We start from the raw sequence: 19,127 nt of genomic DNA, 5'->3' as shown, positions 1-19,127 counted from the left end.
TTCACCCCCTTCAAGTCAATATTTAGTATATGCACCTTTGGCAGCAATTACAGCCTTGAGTCTGTGTGAATAGGACTCTATCAGCTTTGCACATCTGGATATTGCAACTTTTCCCCATTCTTCTTTACTAAACTGCTCAAGCTCTGTCAGATTGTATAGGGATTGTGAATGAACATGCCTTTTCAATTCCAACCACAAATTCTCAGTTGGATTGAGGTCTGGACTCTGACGTGGCCACTCTGGGTATTAACTTTGTTGTTTTTAAGTCATTACGGTGTAGCTTTGGCTTTATGCTTGGCGTCATTGACTTGCTGGAAAACATATCTTCCCCCAAGTCACAGATCTCTTGCAGACTGTATCAGATTTTCCTCCAGGATTTCCCTGTATTTTGCTGCACTTATTTTACCCTCTACCTTCACAAGCCTTTCAGGGCCTGCTGCAGTAAAGCATTCCCACAGCAAGATGCAGCCACCACCATGCTTCACGGTAGAAATGGTATGTTTTTGTTGATGTGCAGTGTTTGGCTTATGCCAAACATAACATTTAATCTGATGGCCAAAAAGCTCAGTTTTGGTTTCTAGACTATAGAACCTTCTTCCAGCTGACTTCATGTACCATCATGTACATACCTCACATCAACAAGACCTGGCTGCCAGAAAACTCAAGCTGTGGTGCTTCCAGTTCGGCATACTCCCAAGACTCATGTGGCCTTTAACAGTGTTTGGCTTATGCCAAACATAGTGTTTAGTCTGATGGCCAAAAAGCTCAATTTCAGTTTCATCAGACCATAGAACCTTCTTCCAGTTGACTTGAGAGTCTCCCACATGCCTTTTGACAAACTCTAGTTGAAATTTCATGTGAGTTTTTTCAACAGTGGATTTCTATTTGCCACTCTCCTATAAAGTTGCAACTGGTGAAACACCCAGACAACAGTTGTTGTTCTCATAGTCTCTCCCACCTCAGCCAATGAAGCTTGTAACTCTTCTAGATTTTGCCATAAGCCTCTTGGTGGTCTCCCTCATTAGTCCCCTTATTGCATGGTCACTCAGTTTTTGAGGATAGCCTGCTCTAGGCAGGTTTACTGCTGTGCCATATTCTTTCCTTTTCTTGATGATTGACTTAACTGTACTCCAAGGGATATTCAGTGACTTGGAAATTTTCCTTTATCCATTTCCTGGCTGCTGCTTTTCAATAAACTTTCCATGTAGTTGCTTGTAGTGTTCTTTTGTCTTCATAGCGTAGTTTTTGCCAGGATACTGACTCACCAGCAGTTGGACCTTCCAGATACAGGTGTATCTTTACCATAATCAATTGAAACACCTTGACTGCACATAGGTTATCTCCTTTTAACTAATTATGTGTCTTTTAAGACCAATTGGCTGCACCAGTGATGATTTGATGTGTCATATCTGGTGGGTAAATTAATTTAGATCACTTGGTAGAGATTTGTTTTCATTTTGACATGAACATTAAATAAGTAGTGCAAAGTGAGGAAAAGAAAGTAATGAGGTAGTGTTGATGGGTTCAATGTCCAATCTGAAATCTAACGACAGAGGGGAAGAAGCTATTCATGAAACATTGAGTGTGTGCCTTCAGGTTCCTGTACCTCTTCCCAGATGGTGGCAATGAAAAGAGTGCATGTCATGGGTGATGAATGCTGCCTTTCTGAGAATTCACTCCTTGAAGATCTCGATGGTGGAAAGAGTAGTGCCCATGATGGAGCTGAGTTCACAACTTTCTGCAGTTTCTTTTTAACTACATCAATATGTTGGGCCCAGGATAGATTTGCAGAGATGTTGACACCCAGGAACTTGGAATTGCTCGCCTTTTCCTCTTCTGATCCCTCAGTGAGGACTGGCATATATTATCCCTTACCCTTTCTGAAACCCACAATCAATTCTTTAGTCTTACTGATTTTGAGTGCAAGGTTGTTACTGTGACACCAGTCAATCAGCTGATCTATCTTGCTCCTGTACACCTTCTCATCACCATCTGGAAATCTGCCAACAGCTGATGTGTAACCTGCATTAATAGATGGCATTTGAGCTGTGCCTAGCCACACAGACATGGTTGTAAAGAGAATAGAACAGATGGCTAAGCAGACATCCTTGAGGTGCACCAGTGTTGATTATAAGTGAGGCGGAGATGTTGTTTCCAATTCACGTCTATGGTCTTCTGGTGTGGAAGTCAAGAATCCATTCGCAGAGGGAGATACTGAGGTTCAGGTTTTGGAGCTTTTTGATCAGAACTGTACAAATAATTGTGTTAAATACTGATTTACATAGCCTCACATAAGTATTAGTCCAGATGATTTAAGGCCTCATGAAGAGCCAATGAGATCATGCCCACTGTAGACCTATTGTGGCGATAGGCAAATTGCAGCAGGTCCAGGTCCTTGCTTAGGCAGGAGTTGATTCTAGCCAAAGCAACCTCTCAAAGCACTTCATCACCCTAGATGTGACATCATCAAAGATCCTCACCCTCCTAGGCCATGCTCTTTTCTCACTGCTGCTCTCATAAGGTACAAGAACAGTTACTACCCTTCAACCATTAGGGTCTTGAACAAAAGGGGATAACTACACTCATTCCCACAACTGATAGTCTCACTTTAAGGACTCTTTATCTTGTTATTTCATGCTTTAGTTATTTATTGCTATTTATTTATATTTGCATTTGTACAGTTTGTTGTTCATTGATCCTGTTTACAGTTACTGTTTTATAGATTTGCTAAGTATTCTTGCAGGAAAAAGAATCTCAGGGTTGTATGTGGTGAGATGTATGTACTCTGATAATAAATTCTACTTTGAACTGCTACTGGACGATAGTTGATAAGGCACCTGACCCTGTTCTTCTTGGGCACAGGCGTGATTGTTGCCATGTTGAAGCAGGTGGGAACTTCGGACTGTAACAATGAGAGATTGAAGATGTCCTTGAACACACCTGCCGGTTAGTTGGCACAGGTTTTCAGAGCCCTACCAGGTACACCATTGGTGCCTGTTGCACCAATGTAGTTTTATTTTTCCTTTCAAAGTATGCATAAAAAGGAAGGAGCTCATCTGGGAGTGAAGTATCACTACCATTCATAATGTTAGGTTTCACTTTGTAGGAAGTAATGGCCTGTAAACCCTGCCAGAGTTTTTGTGCATCCAATTCTGCCTCAAACCTCAACTGGAATTGTTCTTTTGCTCTTGAAATAACCCTCTATAAGTCATTCCTGGCTTTCTTCTGGATCACCAGACTTGAATGTCACAGATGTAGCCCTCAGTGGATCATGAATCCCCTGGTTCATCCATGGCTTTTCATTCAGATGTGTACAGTATGTTCATGTAGGGGCACACTTATCCACACAGGCTTTAATGAAGTCAGTGACAACTGGAGTATTCATTCATCCATGAATACTGCCCAGTTCACTGATTCAAAGCAGTCCTTTCAACATTCCTCTGCCTCCCTTGTCCATACTTTGGTCCCCTCTACTGATGCTGTGGTCTTCAGTCTCTGCCTATGCTCGGAGTAAAAGTATAGCCAGGTGATCAGGCTTTATAAAGTGTGAACGTGGGATGGCATGGTATGCGTTCTTGATGGTAGTATAACAGTGGTCCCGTGTGTTCCACGTGATATGTTGGTGATAATTATTTAGGAACTTTTTCGAGCTGGTCTGATTAAAATCCCCCAAAATGATGGGAAAGACATCAGGGCATGGTGTTTCATGCCTGCTGGTTACATTGCTCAGTTTGTTTAGAGTCTTTTTGACACAGGGTTGAGGTGGAATGTACATCACTACCAAGATGATAGCTGAAAATTCTCATGGCGGATAAAATGGATGACACCCGATCGATAGGAATTCCAGGTAGGGTGAGCAGGACTGGGACAGAACCACTACATTTGTGCACCACGACAAGTTAATCATAAAGCATACTCCACCTCCTCTGCCACTGCAAGACTCAGAAGTCCTTTCTTAATGGTGAATCATCATAAAGCCAGCGAACTGTCACTGTGTCCGGAATAGCGGGGGATAACCAAGTGAACATGAAACAAAAACACAGCTGTTTCCAGTGGTTCTTTGGTACAGCAATCATGCTCTGAGGTCTTCAGTTTTATTTTCAAGAAACTGTACGTTTCCCAGCAGAGAAGATGGTAGTGGAAGTCAGAACCCTTTTCTCTTTAAACGAACTTTTAATCCAGCACGGCATCCTCTCTTACACTCTCTTAAAAGGGAACCGCACTTACGACTGGAAAATGCCATCCGAGATTCATTGACTTTGAGTAGTGATAGATTTTATAAACACCTTAAAATGACGTTGCTGCAGCCGTGGATTTCAGCTGTAGCAGTCTAAAACTTGAAAACTTGAATATTTCCATCTCTCTCTGGTGTCCCCCCCACTTTCTCCCGAGGCCTCCCGTCCCATGATCCTTTCCCTTCTCCAGCTCTGTATCACTTTCGCCAATCACCTTTCCAGCTCTTAGCTTCATCCCACACCCTCCAGTCTTCTCCTATCATTTCGCATTTCCCCCTCCCCCCCCCACTGCTTTCAAATCTATCTTTCCTTTCGGTTAGTCCTGACGAAGGGTCTCGGACCGAAACGTCAACAGCGCTTCTCCCTATAGATGCTGCCTGGCCTGCTGTGTTCCACCAGCATTTTGTGTGTGTTGTTGTTTGAATTTCCAGCATCTGCAGATTTCCTCGTGTTTGCTCTTTAAATTCTACTGCGAAGCCTCTGCCACTGATGCCCACACTGAAGAAGTTTAAATCTTCTCTTCGACGGGAGTTCTGTGAAACCCTCTCTTGCTGCTTCCCATCTATAATTCTTTCGGTCCTTCAACTTTTCGATCATATTTTGACCCAGACCCGCTATTTCAGCCATATATCCTTCCTTGGAATGTGTCTCCGCCGCCAACTGACTCCAGTTGGCTTCAGGTCCGTTTTCAAGCTTCTCAATTTGGACCTTCTGAGGATCCCAGGTACTCACATTTTATTGACTCTGCCTCCCGTTGTTTCTCCCGTCGAGCTCTGAGGGCAACACTCTCTGCCATGAGAAGGTACCTAGTGTCCCTTAATAAGGGGTAGACCATTTAGAACAGAGATGCGGAAAAACTTTTTCACCCAGAGAGTGGTGGATATGTGGAATGCTCTGCCCCAGAAGGTAGTGGAGGCCAGGTCTCTGGATGCATCCAAGAGAGAGTTAGATAGAGCTCTTATAGATAGCGGGGTCAAGGGATATGGGGAGAGGGCAGGAACGGGGTACTGATGGTGTATGATCAGCCATGATCACAGTGAATGGCGGTGCTGGCTAGAAGGGCCGAATGGCCTACTCCTGCACCTACTGTCTATTGTCTATTGTCCCTATCACAATCCCTTCCATGCCTCCAGGACACCTTTTTCTCCGTTTGCAATGGACCTGTCCGTTATTTCAGCCCCCGTCGGATCCATGCGTGCAATCGCTGTTTCTTTGACTTTATCACGTCCTGCAAGGATCGCAAGATCTTCCATCTGCAGACCCCAGAGCATGGTCTTCGTATTGCGTCCCCGGCCCCAGCCGTTGATCTCGGCTGCCCCAGCAACCCAGGGCATATTGAAAACCTGGACTCCAGCGCCATCACTGCGTGTTCCAACGGCCATGGATTCACCCCGGCCGTTGATCTCGGCTGCCCCAGCAACCCAGGGCATATTGAAAATCTGGACTCCAGCATCATCAATGCGGGTTCCAACGACCATGGACAGCTTGACTCCAGCCTTGAACTCCAGGCCGGGTCTTCACATGCTGCGATTGTGACTCCCGTCTCCCCTTCCCCCACCACCACTATGCAATCCCCTCTCCATCAGATTCCATTGTCAGCTCCTGGGCCCTCAGAGGCTCCATCTTCCTCTCACCCTAACCCTTCCCTCTCCACTGACACTACCAGCCTCCCTCCTACCTCTGATCCCATCTCTCATCCGTGCCGGGTCTTTACCATTCCCTCCAACCAACTCTCTGAGGCAGAGTGCTCTGTCCCCCTTCGCCCACACCTCAGCGAGTTCCGCGTACGCCATGACGCTGAACTCTTCTTCCACCGGCTCCGTCTCCGAGCTTACTTCTTTGACAAGGACTCTCCTACCCCCACCGATGACCCCTTCTCCCATCTTCAACCCTCCTCCTCTTCATGGACACCCCGCTCTGGTCCTCTGCCTGCTCTGGATCTCTTTATTGCTAATTGCCGACAGAACATCAACCATCTCGACTTCACCACACCCTGTTCTAATTCCAACCTCACTCCTTCCGAACGCTCTGCTCTCCGCTCCCTCTGCACCAATCCCAACCTCACTATAAAACCTGCTGATAAGGGGGGAGCTGTTGTTGTCTGGCATACTGACATCTACCTGGCCGAGGCACAGCGACAACTCTCTGATACCTCCTCTTATTTACCCCTTGATCATGACCCCACTAAGGAGCACCAGGCCATTGCCTCCTATACCATCACCAACCTTATCAGCTCTGGGGATCTCCCATCCACTGCCACCAACCTCATAGTTCCCACACCCCGCACTTCCCATTTCTATCTCCTACCCAAGATCCACAAACCTGCCTGTCCAGGTAGACCTATTGTCTCAGCTTGCTCCTGCCCCACTGAACTGTCTTATCCCCCCTTGTTCAATCTCTTCCCACCTATGTTCATGACACTTCTCATGCTTTGAATTTTTTCAATGATTTTAAGTTCCCTGGCCCCCACCATCTTATTTTCACCATGGACGTCCAGTCCCTATATACCTCCATCCCCCACCGAGATGGTCTCGAAGCTCTTCGCTTTTTTTTGGATTCCAGACCTAACCAATTCCCCTCTACCACCACTCTCCTCCGTCTAGCGGAATTAGTTCTTACTCTCAATAATTTCTCCTTTGGCTCCTCCCACTTCCTCCAAACCAAGGGTGTAGCCATGGGCACCCGTATGGGTCCCAGTTTTGTCTGCCTTTTTATTGGCTTTGTGGAACAGTCCATGTTCCAAGTCTATACAGGTAACTATCCCCCTCTTTTCCTTCGCTACATCGACGACTGCATTGGCACTGCCTCCTGCACGCATGCTGAGCTCGTCAACTTCATTAACTTTGCCTCCAACTTTCACCCTGCCCTCAAATTTACCTGGTCCATTTCCGACACCTCCCTCCCCTTTCTTGATCTTTCTGTCTCCATCTCTGGAGACGGCCTATCTACTGATATCTACTATAAGCCTACAGACTCTCACACCTACCTGGACTATTCCTCTTCCCACCCTGTCTCTTGCAAAAATGCTATCCCCTTCTCACAATTCCTCCGTCTCTGCCGCATCTGCTCTCAGGATGAGGCTTTTCATTCCAGGACGAAGGAGATGTCTTCCTTTTTTAAACAAAGGGGTTTCCCTTCGTCCAACATCAACTCTGCTCTCAATCGCATCTCTCCCATTTGCCGCACATCTGCCGTCACCCCATCCACCCGCCACCCCACTCAGGATAGGGTTCCCCTTGTCCTTACCTACCACCCCACCAGCCTCCAGGTCCAACGTATAATTCTCCGTAACTTCCGCCACCTCCAACGGGATCCCACTACCAAGCACATTTTTCCCTCCCCCCCCCTTCTTTCTGCTTTCCACAGGGATTGCTCCCTACTCGACTCCCTTGTCCACTCGTCCCCCCCATCCCTTCCCACCGATCTCCCTCCTCTCACTTATCCTTGTAAACGAAACAAGTGCTACACCTGCCCTTACACTTCCTCCCTCACCACCATTCGGGACCCCAGACAGTCCTTCCAGGTGAGGCGACACTTCACCTGTGAGTCGTCTGGTGTGGTATACTACGTCCGGTGCTCCCGGTGTGGCCTTTTATATATTGGTGAGACCCGACGCAGACTGGGAGACCATTTCGCTGAACACCTACGCTCGGTCCGCCACAAAAAGCAGGATCTCCCAGTGGCCACACATTTTAATTCCACATCCCATTCCCATTCTGATATGTCTATCTATGGCCTCTATTGTCAAAATGAATCCAAACTCAGGTTGGAGGAACAACACCTTATATACCGACTAGGTAGCCTCCAACCTGATGGCATGAACATTGACTTCTCTAACTTCCGTTAATGCCCCTCCTCCCCTTCTTACCCCATTCCTGACATATTTAGTTGTTTGCCTGTTCTCCATCTCCCTCTGGTGTTCCCCCCCCTTTCTTTCTCCTGAGGCCTCCCGTCCCATGATCCTTTCCCTTCTCTAGCTCTGTATCACTTTTGCCAATCACCTTTTCAGCTCTTAGCTTCATCCCAGCCCTCCGGTCTTCTCCTATCATTTCGCATTTCCCCCTCCCCCCACTACTTTGAAATATCTTACTATCTTTCCTTTTGGTTAGTCTTGACGAAGGATCTCAGCCCGAAACGTCGACAGCGCTTCTCCCTATAGATGCTGCCTGGCCTGCTGTGTTCCACCAGCATTTTGTGTGTGTTGTTGTTTGAATTTCCAGCATCTGCAGATTTCCTCGTGTTTGCACTTGAATATTTCTGTTGGAGCTGCTTGCACGAGTTGCCGCCTTAATGGTGCCTCATAGAAAGAGCTGCCTGGTTTCTGCACTTGTTCCAATTTTTATTTTCTCTCCACTGTCCTGGTCGTTATATGCTAGCCATCAGATTACATATTGTTTTAAGTAATTACTTCATAGAAACTGCAGTCTGTTGCCCTAACTGAAGACTCCTCAGTGCCTTTCTAGATGGTATACCTGAGAAATAAGTGATATTTGGATCTCCTTGTTGCCTGATGCTTTTGAAAGCATAATCCCTCAATATTGGTGATATTGCCTCATTTGCATAGGGGTTATCTCCGATATTATCTATTGCCTATACATTTTTAATACATATAACTGCTTCCTCAGCCAATAAGGTGGCGTAAAAGTATTGTAACACACACACACAAAATGCTGGAGGAACTCAGCAGGCCAGGCAGCTGATGTTCCGGGCCGAAACCCTTAGGCGGGATTGGCCCAAAATGTCGACTGTACACTTTTCCATCGATGCACGTCTTTTTTATGATTGGAAAATGTTGCTGGCCAGTAAATATACTGTGCACAACAATTCCACCTTGCTAGTAAACCTTTGGACTGCAGAGGAGCTCTGCAGCTTAGTCGTATTGCGCACACTATTGCCTGCTTCAGACCTCTGTGATCAACACCGTAAGAAGAGGTGCACAAGGAAACAAAAAAGGGGACAACATAGCTCTCCCATCATTTTTACTGGCAAACATCTGCTCACTTGAAAATAAACTGGACTACCTGTGCCTGAGGCTGAACCAGTGAGAGAACAAATATCTACGCACTCATTCTCACAGAATCATAGCTTCATGAATCCATCCCAGAAATGGCCATCCAGCTGGAGGGTTTCAGCATATTTCAGGCTGACAGGAATCCAGTGATCTCAGGCAAGACCCGTGGTGGCAGTATCTGTATTTGCATAAATAAGAATTGGCCTATGGATGCTTTAGCAGTGGCGTCCTATTATTCACCAATGACCCATCCTGACGAAGGGTTTCGGCTCGAAAAAATATCGACTGTACTCTTTTTCCATAGATGCTACCTGGCCTGCTGAGTTCCTGCTGCATTTTTTTTGTTGTGTGTTGCTTGGATTTCCAGCATCTGCAGAATTTTTCTTGTTTGTCACCAATGATTGAGTTTATTTTTGTGAGTGCAGGCTGTTTTATATGCCGAGGGAGTTCACTACAATTGTGTTGGTTGTTGTATATATACCTTCTCTCTGCTATTGCCGACAAGGCACTGTGTGAGTGTTACAGCGCCATCAGTGACTTTTAAACCAAATACCCTGATGGTATCTTCATTATCACAGGCGATTTTACCATGCAAACTTATAGATAGTCCTGCCTAAATTCCACCAGCATGTTGATTTTGCTACCAGAGGTGAAAATACACTAAACCTGTTTTACACTAGCATACCTGATAGTGAGAAGTGACCTGATAGAGGTGTATAAGATGATGAGAGACATTGATCGTGTGGATAGTCAGAGGCTTTTTCCCAGGGCTGAAATGGTTGCCACAAGAGGGCACAGGTTTAAGGTGCTTGGGAGTAGACACAGTGTGGATGTTAGGGGTAAGTTTTTTTACTCAGAGAGTGGTGAGTGTGTGGAATGGCTGCTGGCAACGGTGGTGGAGGCAGATACGATAAGGTCTTTTAAGAGACTTGGATAGGTACACGGAGCTTAGAAAAATAGAGGGCTGTGGTTAGCCCTAGTAATTTCTAAGGTAGGGACATGTTCGGCACAGCTTTGTGGGCCAAAGGGCGTGTATTGTGCTGTAGGTTTTCTATGTTTCTATACCAGGTTCCTATAAAGCAGTACTTCGACCTCACTTTGGACTCTCAGATCACTTAACTGTAAGATTTATTCCAGCACACAAACCAGTGATCAAATGGGTCAAACCATTTCTATAGGTGAAGAAAACCTAGCCTGAGGGTGCAAACATGAGAAAATCTGCAGATGCTGGAAATCCAAGCAACACACACAAAATACTGAAGGAATTCAGTAGGCCAGGCAGCATCTATGGAAAAAAAGGTGCAGTTGACTTTTTGTGTCGAGACCCTTCAGCAGGACTCTGCTGAATCTCTACACTGCAGGACTGCTTTGGTAATATGAGCTGGGAAATGTTCATGGTGGTTGCTACCTAGGGTGACCATGTTAACATTGAGGAATTTGTGGATTCTAGGACCAGCTACATAGAGAAGTATACTGAGGATGTTGCTATCATGAAACACATCTGGGTGAGGACAAATCAGAAGCCATGGCTTACTGCAGAGGCCTGTGCCAAGATGAGGGATTGTGATGCTACTTTTAGATTGGGAGATGTGACAACTCTCAGGGAAGCAAGAACTGTGCTTTCTAGCAAAATGGGAGCATTCTCAGAGAAGTAGCCATTTCTACAATGCCAGAGACATGAGGCCCATGTTGCAGGGAATTCAGAGGATTACAGACTACAAGTCCACCCTGTGTGTCAGTGACTAGGAGACTGCTCTTCCTGAGAGACTGAATGTCTTCTATGCCCAGTTTGATGTGCAGAATGAAGTGCTGGCAAGGGAGGTGCCCCTCCCCCCCAAAATGCAGACACCACATCTGGCTAAAGCTGAGGTGGGAAAGACCCTGGCTAGAGTCAACCCACCGATAATATTCCAGGTCGGGTTCTGAAAGACTGTGCAACCCAGCTGACGGATATATTCAACATCTCTCTGAAACAATCCATTGTCCCCTTGGTTTTCAAGGTGGCAACCATCATTCCAGTGCCAAAGAAGGCAACAGTAACCTGCCTAAATGACTATCATCTGCTGGCATTAACACTAAACATTATGAAATACTTTGAGCAGCTTGTCATGGAGCACATTAAAACCTTTCTCCTGGCTACACTGGACCCTCTCTAGTTCGCTTATCGCTCTAATCGATCCAATAATGATGCAATAGCCTCTGCTCTCCCCTCTGTCCTGTCTCACCTGGAAATTGGTGTCTCATATACCAGACTTCTGACTTCAGTTCAGTGTTCAACACCATCATACTCCAGAAACTGGTGGTGAAACTTTCCTTGCTGTATCTCAACACCTCTCTCTGCAATTGGATCCTGGACTTCTTAACTGTAAGGCCACAGTCAGTCCATATGGGTAGCAACATCTCCCTTTCCATTATGCTAAGCATTGGCGCTCTCCAAGGTTGAGTGCGCAGCCCACTGCTGTTCACGCTGCTGACACTTGACTGTGTCACAGGATCCAGTTCAAACCGTGTAATCAAGTTTGCAGATGACACAACAGTGGTTGGCCTTATCATGAACGATGACAAGAGGGAATATAGAGAGGAGGTGAAGCGGTTGGTGGATTAGTATGAGAAGAACAGCCTAAGCCTGAATGTGGAGAAGACACAGGGTATCACTGTGGACTTTGGGAAGGTGCAGACAAAGCACCCTCTTCTGTAAATATGTGACTTCTCCGTAGAGAGAATTAAGTGAACCAAGTTCCTGGGAGTTCACATCATAGACGACCACACCTGGACCCTTAATATCATCTCCCTGAACAAGAAGGCACGATAGCACCTCCACTTCATAAGAACATTGAAGCAAACAAGGCTCCAACCTTCTTCGCCCATCTTACTTGCGTTTTACAGAAGCACCATTGAAAGCACCCTGACAAGTTGCATCTCCATCTGGTATGGGAGCAGTTGAATATTGGACCAGAAGTCCCTGCAAAGAATTGTGAGAAGAGCTGAAAAGATCACAGCATCCCTGTCATCCAAGAGGGACATTTATTAGGAGTACTGCATATGCAGGGTCCTTACTTAGTATTTTTAAGAATCCCACCCATCCACCCAGCATCCTCTTTGACTTCCTACTATCAAGCAGGAGATTGTGATGCATAAAAACAAGAATGGTCAGGATGCGAACAGTTTTTTTCCCTAAGCCATTGGGCTTCTGAACACCCGGCTGCTTCGTATTCAACGTCTCACTGGTTAATCTGTTCTGTACCTTACAATATTTAATATTAATACACTTTAGTTCATTATTTATGTGTGATTCACCTGTAAATTTTATCCTTACCTTCTTAGGTTATTGTGTGTTATGTGCTTTACAAACTGGTTTGTAGAAATTAGATGTTTCTATATACATTATATGGTTATATATGTTATACCCATACATGTGGTTCAATGACAGTAACTTCATTTGACGATTTGACTTGATTATTGCTACTGCAAGACAGACAGTAGGCAATATTAGGCAGTTGTCTTGCTTGCACAGGGAATATTGTTAAATCACCAACAGGCCTGTGTTCTATGTGCCTTTTATATTTTTTATGGACTTCTTTCCAAAGTTTCATGTATAATAATGGAGGTTTGTATCAATGTGGTCCCTTCAGCCTGAAATGTCAGATGAATGAGAGTGTGGCTGGATACTGCAGCTTTGTGATGAAGCTTTCAGTCACCATCAACCACTGTGCCTTTGAACTTCCTGATGAGATTGTTTGGTAATCTACTGTACTTAACAAGGCAAAGATGATGTTTTGGTTGAGATTCTGGATGGCAGTCAACTGTTTTTAATTAAAGCTTCCAATGTGATGAGAGAGCCAACAGATTCCATTGAACTCTGGCAGATTTTCTTCTGAGCTGTTTCTGCCACCAATAATCGCCTCGTTACTGTTCCTCTTAGTTGCTTAGTTGACTTGTATGCTGTGTGAGTGCTCTGATGCATCCTGTAATTGTTGATTGTCGGGAGGTATCTCCTCTAAGGACCTTTGGTGGTGTCTTGCTACTGAGAAGGACTTAGAAAATTTGGACAAATGTTAGATAGCAGTGAGAGGGTGGGCGTTTGCCGAGAAATACTGATTGAGGTCTGCACTTTATTCTGCACTCTGTTATTGTTTTACCTTAATGCATCATGTAATCATTTGATCTGTAAGAACAATATGCTATATTTAATGACATGTGACAATAATAAAACAAATCCAATTCCTAATAGCAATGTGCCCCACTTATTTGTGGGAAAGATAGACATGGGGATGATAATTAGACTCGTTGCGGGAGTAAAAGGAAGATATAAACAGTTGCATTGTAAGAGATGGGAATAGTGAGATGTGCACTTTCCAAATCTAACAATGTAATTGAATTTCTTGTGGCACTGGATTCTGAGCCCCAATGTTTGTGTTTCTGCTGTTAAGGTCTGAGATTTTCAATCAGATTCTTTTGGATATGTTGTTGTGCATTCCTTTGTTATGTTTAGGGTAAAGAAAACCATTGTTGTGCCTGTCTGTAGCTAGGAGCAACTCTAGGGTGTCATCTGAAAATCTGACCATGGTCTTGCCATTCATTCTGCAGTATATTAATACATGAAATTGGAAGAAATATTTAAATTGGAATTGAATGAATGCAACTTCTATTTAACAGCTGTGTTCATAATTTTAATAGTAGCCTGGGAATCCTAGTGTTAATTGCATAGTTAAATTGGATTACATCCTGCTGCGAGTCTGAACACTGATCAGCCCATAAATCTTATTTTAATAAGATTCATCAATTAACAGCTTCCAGGACTTTTTCTTGTTTCTGACATCCAGCAGCACTATCTGCTATGGTGTACCAAGCATCAACTATACAGTGTTTCCCATTGATTATAGTCTCAGTATTTGAGAGAAATCAATGTAATTGTGAAACTTGTATTTGTTAAGCAGATTCAATAGTGATGAGGATAGCTAAAACAAACTGTGCTTGTATTTTGCTGTTTAGTCTGAGCCATTTAGAAGACCGATGAAGTAAGAGATGCAAAGTCAATTACTGTTACATAACACACAAGGGATAAAACTTTTATACACTGTTAGACTGATATTTGTTGCACAGTTTCTGCACATGATAAACTATTTACAAAAGTTTAAAAGAACAAAATGGCAACACGGCAACAAATCAGTTAAATTAGTTCTGTGCTTGTTCTAGCTTATGAGAAATAGTGATTTTATTATTCAGTCTTTTTTCTTTTTTAAATACACTTTATTATATAACCGTGATGTTAAAATCTTGATTGACATTAAACATGGGGCAAGTTGACTGCAATGCTTTTGATCGTGTTCATTTTCTGTTTGAAATGTAATTCACTGAAGCAATATCAAAATGGCAGGTGCTATTTGGATAGGGCACAGAATATTTTATCTGCAGGATCAAGCTGCAAGCCTATGATTAATTCAGGGAATCGAGTTACTGTTCCCTTTGGAATAAGGCCTATTACAATATTCACAAATCCACCTCAATTACTGTAAGATGGATAGAAATACCAGAAAAATCTCCAGTGTTAATTTAGAGCATTTTCATTTAAATTCGTGTTTAGAACAGCTACACAGAAGAACTATGATGAATCCTCATCTTAATCCCCATCATAGAACTATTGCAAAGGAAGATGCTTCTTTATTGTCTATTTTCTGTCCTATTGTCCTTTTAGTGAGATTACTGTATTGAAAATATTGTAGACTCATAACATACTTAAAACCTTACAGTATGTTTCTTCCATATCAATTTACTCTCCATTCTTTCATTAGCATTGCTGTCACTCTGTACTGGACAAAGACATTTCAGGAGTCAGTCTGCAGTACTTTGATGCCCATTACCAGTGGGAACTTTGACAACACTCTTTGACAAGAGAGAGGGAAGTCTGGTGCCATTTTCATTGTATCTCTACACTTACATTACAGCTATATCTACATCTACACAGAGATTAGAAGAGGAGAAATAGAATAATTGCACATTATCATTCTTATTCTAATATTTAAGTAATTTGAATTGGGCCACAATTTAAAGGTCTGCACCTGAACTATAGAGCAGTTGTGTTTCCTACACTACTGTATGGAGCTGAATCATGGACCACCAACAGTAGGCACCTGAAATCCCTAGAACAATGCCACTAAAGATCCTCACACAAAATTCTGAGGATCACTAACACCAGCGTACTGAAGGAGGCCAACATGAACAGTGTCTCTATCATGATAAAGCAGCACCAACTCTGATGGATAGGTCATATCATCTGAATGCCTAACTCACATCTTGCCAAACAGATCCTTTACTTCCATTTGAGGGAAGGTCAATGAACCCTTGGTGGACAAAGGAAATGATTCAAAGATAACATCAAAAACAGCTTGAAGAAATTTGACATTACAATAGACAATAGGTGCAGGAGTAGGCCCTTCGGCCCTTCGAGCCAGCACTACCATTCAGTGTGATCATGGCTGATCATCCACAATCAGTACTCCGTTCCTGCCTTTTGCCCATATCCCTTGACTCTGCTATCTTTAAAAGGTCTATCTAACTCTTTCTTGAAAGCATCCAGAGAATTGACCTCCACTGCCTTCTGAGGCAGAGCATTTCATAGATTCACAACTCTCTGGGTGAAAAATTTTTTCCTCAACTCTGCTCTAAATGGCCTACCCCTTATTCTTAAACTGTGACCTCTGGTTCTGGACTCCTTCAACATTGGGAACATGTTTCCTGCCTCTAGCGTGTCCAATCCCTTAATAACATCTAAAGACCGGAAGGACATTGCACTCAATAGATACGGCTGGAAGAAATCTGTTCAAGATGGAGCTGCAGAGAGTGATCTCTGCTGTTTTACAGAGAACAAGCACCAGCTGCTAAAGGAGTGATCGTATTGGGATTGCTGACCATGAAATGCGAAACTCAAATGAAGATCTTAAGCCCTATCCAATTTAGATAGCTACAAGAACCTTTGTAAAGCTTGGTTATACTGTAACTACCCAATCTTCAAAGACTTCCCAAACACTTCCTTCTTTATCCTCCATGGCGAGTTTAGCTGCCAGCACCCACTATTTGAATAGGGTCCCCCGTCCCTACCAAATAGAAGATACTTCCAGCTAACATAATTTATTTTAAACCTAGTTCATTTATTTTCAGTGTTACACATTTACATCCAAACAACATTCTCAAAACCCATTTTAAACGCAGAGGTTTTCTATCTTATAAAAGTCTTGCGCATTCCAAACAATTTCTAAAATACAAAGGATTTCCAAAACACAGGAACAATTCCTATCAGCTAAAAGACATACCCAAAAACCACAGAAGAATTAGTAGTCCGTTGCAGAAATTGAAGGCAGGAAAATGGATTCTTATTCACCCCATGTTTCCGTCATTCATCTTGATGTTGCTGGACCATTCCTAAAAAGCCTGGACTTCTGTCTTCATTTAAACTGTTTCTCTGCCACGTGATATTTTTTCAGATACCTTTGAACAGAAATGGTCTAAAAGCTTCTGGGTACGCACAGTAGATGATGTGAAGCTATTAACAGATAAGCTAATATGCTAAATAATATCAATCTGGTCTGCAGGCTTCCTTGAACTAAACAGGTTAGCCAGCATTGTCTAGCTTGAAACAAGCTAAATTAAATAATCCATTGTCATACAATGCACCTCTTGAGCAATAAACTGAGGTGCTGTGGGCCTGCAACTTTGCTCTATAGAAAGCACTTGTTTGCAAAGCTGTCCTCTTAACTTAAGACTGATTACTGCTTGCCATTCACATTAAGAACTGAAGAGTGGCTCCATTTACAACAAAGAATATTGGTTGGAAGTTTAGCTTACTCAGAAACAATACTTTGACCTTGGCTGAAAAGAGGAGGACCCCGCCCAGAGCAGTGAATATCTATCACAAGACTGAACAACCACTAACCACAGCCACCACTTACTCTTGCTCACATTGCGTCAGAACATGTGGAAGCCTGGATTGGCCTTTACAGCATTTGAGGACCCCTTATCAGAACATTATACTTGATTTCAGTGATCCCACAACACTACTGTACCGTTATGTCCTATGTCCTTATTTCATTCCAGGAAAGGCCAATTTTAGGGACGGAAAAAGCAGAATAAATAAAAAGAAATCTAGAATTTGCAGGTCTGTTTACTTCATTGGTTGGTTCTCTAAACCCATCAAGCTATTTAATGTTGGGATTATACTTACGTATTTACTCAAAGATTTGCATAGAGCAAAATCTCTAGACAATATTGCTGCTAGAAATATTAACTTAATTTGATATGCGTTCCTTGTTATTTCTACATTTTAGCAAGGAGGTAAATTTTTCACATCTTTTAAGACGCAATTAGATGAGCTAGCTATTGCAACAGGCTTCTATTGGATTAAGGTTGCAAGGAAATGTCTCAAAGGTCTTCTCTTCATAAGTTAAGTTCATTTTTGTCCTTTTCACTTTTTCAATAATCTTTTAACCACCTACAGCTATCACTGTCCTTTTTTCTGTTTATGTATGTGTCCAAACAGTGAATGTTTCCTCTGTTCTGCTCTGTTCATTCTCTCTCTGGTCAAGGGTAAGAATGACCTCCTATAGCAGAGCAGTTGTCTTAGTTTATTACTAAAAGTGCTCCTCTGTTCGGCCAAGGTGGCATGCTGAGGTTGAGAAACATTATCCAGAATTGTCAGGATTTACCGTAGGGTCTTTTGTTCTACCACAGCCTCCAGTGTGTCCAGTTTGACTCATATAACAGAGCCAGCCTTTCCAATCTGTTTATTGAACCTGTTGACATCACCTGTGTTGATGCCATTGTCCCAGCACTACACCACATAGAAGATTGTACTCGTGACAACAGACTGGTAAAACATGTGAAGGAGAGGCCTGCACACTCCAAAAGGACCTCAGTCTCCTCGGGAAGTAAAGGCGACTCTGGCCCTTTTTGAATTCAGTCTCTGTGTTGGTGCTCCACTCAAGTCTGTCAACCAAATGCACCTCCAGGTACTATTGGTCCTCACCATATCCACATCCTCACCATCAATAGTAAAGGGAGCAGTGCAGGCTTAGTCCATCACCATCTCCTTTGTCTTACTGATGTTGCACTCCTTAAGTTTTCAGACCATAAATTAGCAACAAATTTCCCACTCTATTTCATGCACAGACCTATAGCTTCTATTTTTTGTTTGACAAAGCTCCAAGAAAAAGCCTGTCACAGTAAATTGTTTGAAATGTATCTTGTTTCTCTTCAAATTGCTGCATTTAAGTTTTTCATTGTACTTGTGCATACATGTACTTGTGCACAGTAAAGTTTACTATCAAAATACATGTAGGTCACCATATACAAATCTGAGATTCATTTCCTTGTGGGCATCCTCAATAAATCCATAATAGAATACTAACCATAATAGAACCAATGAAAAACTGCACCAACTTGGGCATCACCCAGTATGTAAAAGACAGCAAACTAGGCAAATATAAAAAGATAGAAAGAAATAAAGCCACATGTACTGCTTAGGGAGGGTTGACAAAAGGTTCAACTTTAGTCTCATCCAAACATAAAACCTTCTTCCACATCTTTACAGTATTTACTAAGTGATGCTTTGGGAAGTCTTGAGGGGAAGGAGATGCTTTTTAAAAAAGTAGCATGTGTGGCATAAATCTAGTACTGTGCATCAACTAGGTAGCACCATCCCACTGAAAAGTACGATGAGGTAGCATCATGCTGCGGGGATGCTTTTCAGCGCCAGGGACTGGAAATGTGGTCAGGAATGATGGGAAGATGAATGTTACTAAATACAGAGAGATCCTGGATCAAAACCTGTGAACCTCTACCAAAAAGCTTAAACTGGTGAGGAAGTTTGTCTTTCAGCAGGGCAACAA

General features: G+C 43.3%; 1 protein-coding gene across 11 annotated transcripts in view; it reads left to right on the top strand.

Annotated features, from left to right (window-relative positions):
• LOC140730333 (CAP-Gly domain-containing linker protein 4) overlaps positions 1-19,127 on the top strand; it is a 331,198-nt gene that overhangs the window by 138,398 nt on the left and 173,673 nt on the right. The window lies entirely within an intron of this gene.

This window comes from Hemitrygon akajei, chromosome 7 (assembly GCF_048418815.1).
Source record: "Hemitrygon akajei chromosome 7, sHemAka1.3, whole genome shotgun sequence".
NCBI classification, from domain to species: Eukaryota; Metazoa; Chordata; class Chondrichthyes; order Myliobatiformes; family Dasyatidae; genus Hemitrygon; species Hemitrygon akajei.
Note: the sequence above shows the minus strand (reverse complement) of the source record. Positions and strands in the feature narration are given on the sequence as shown.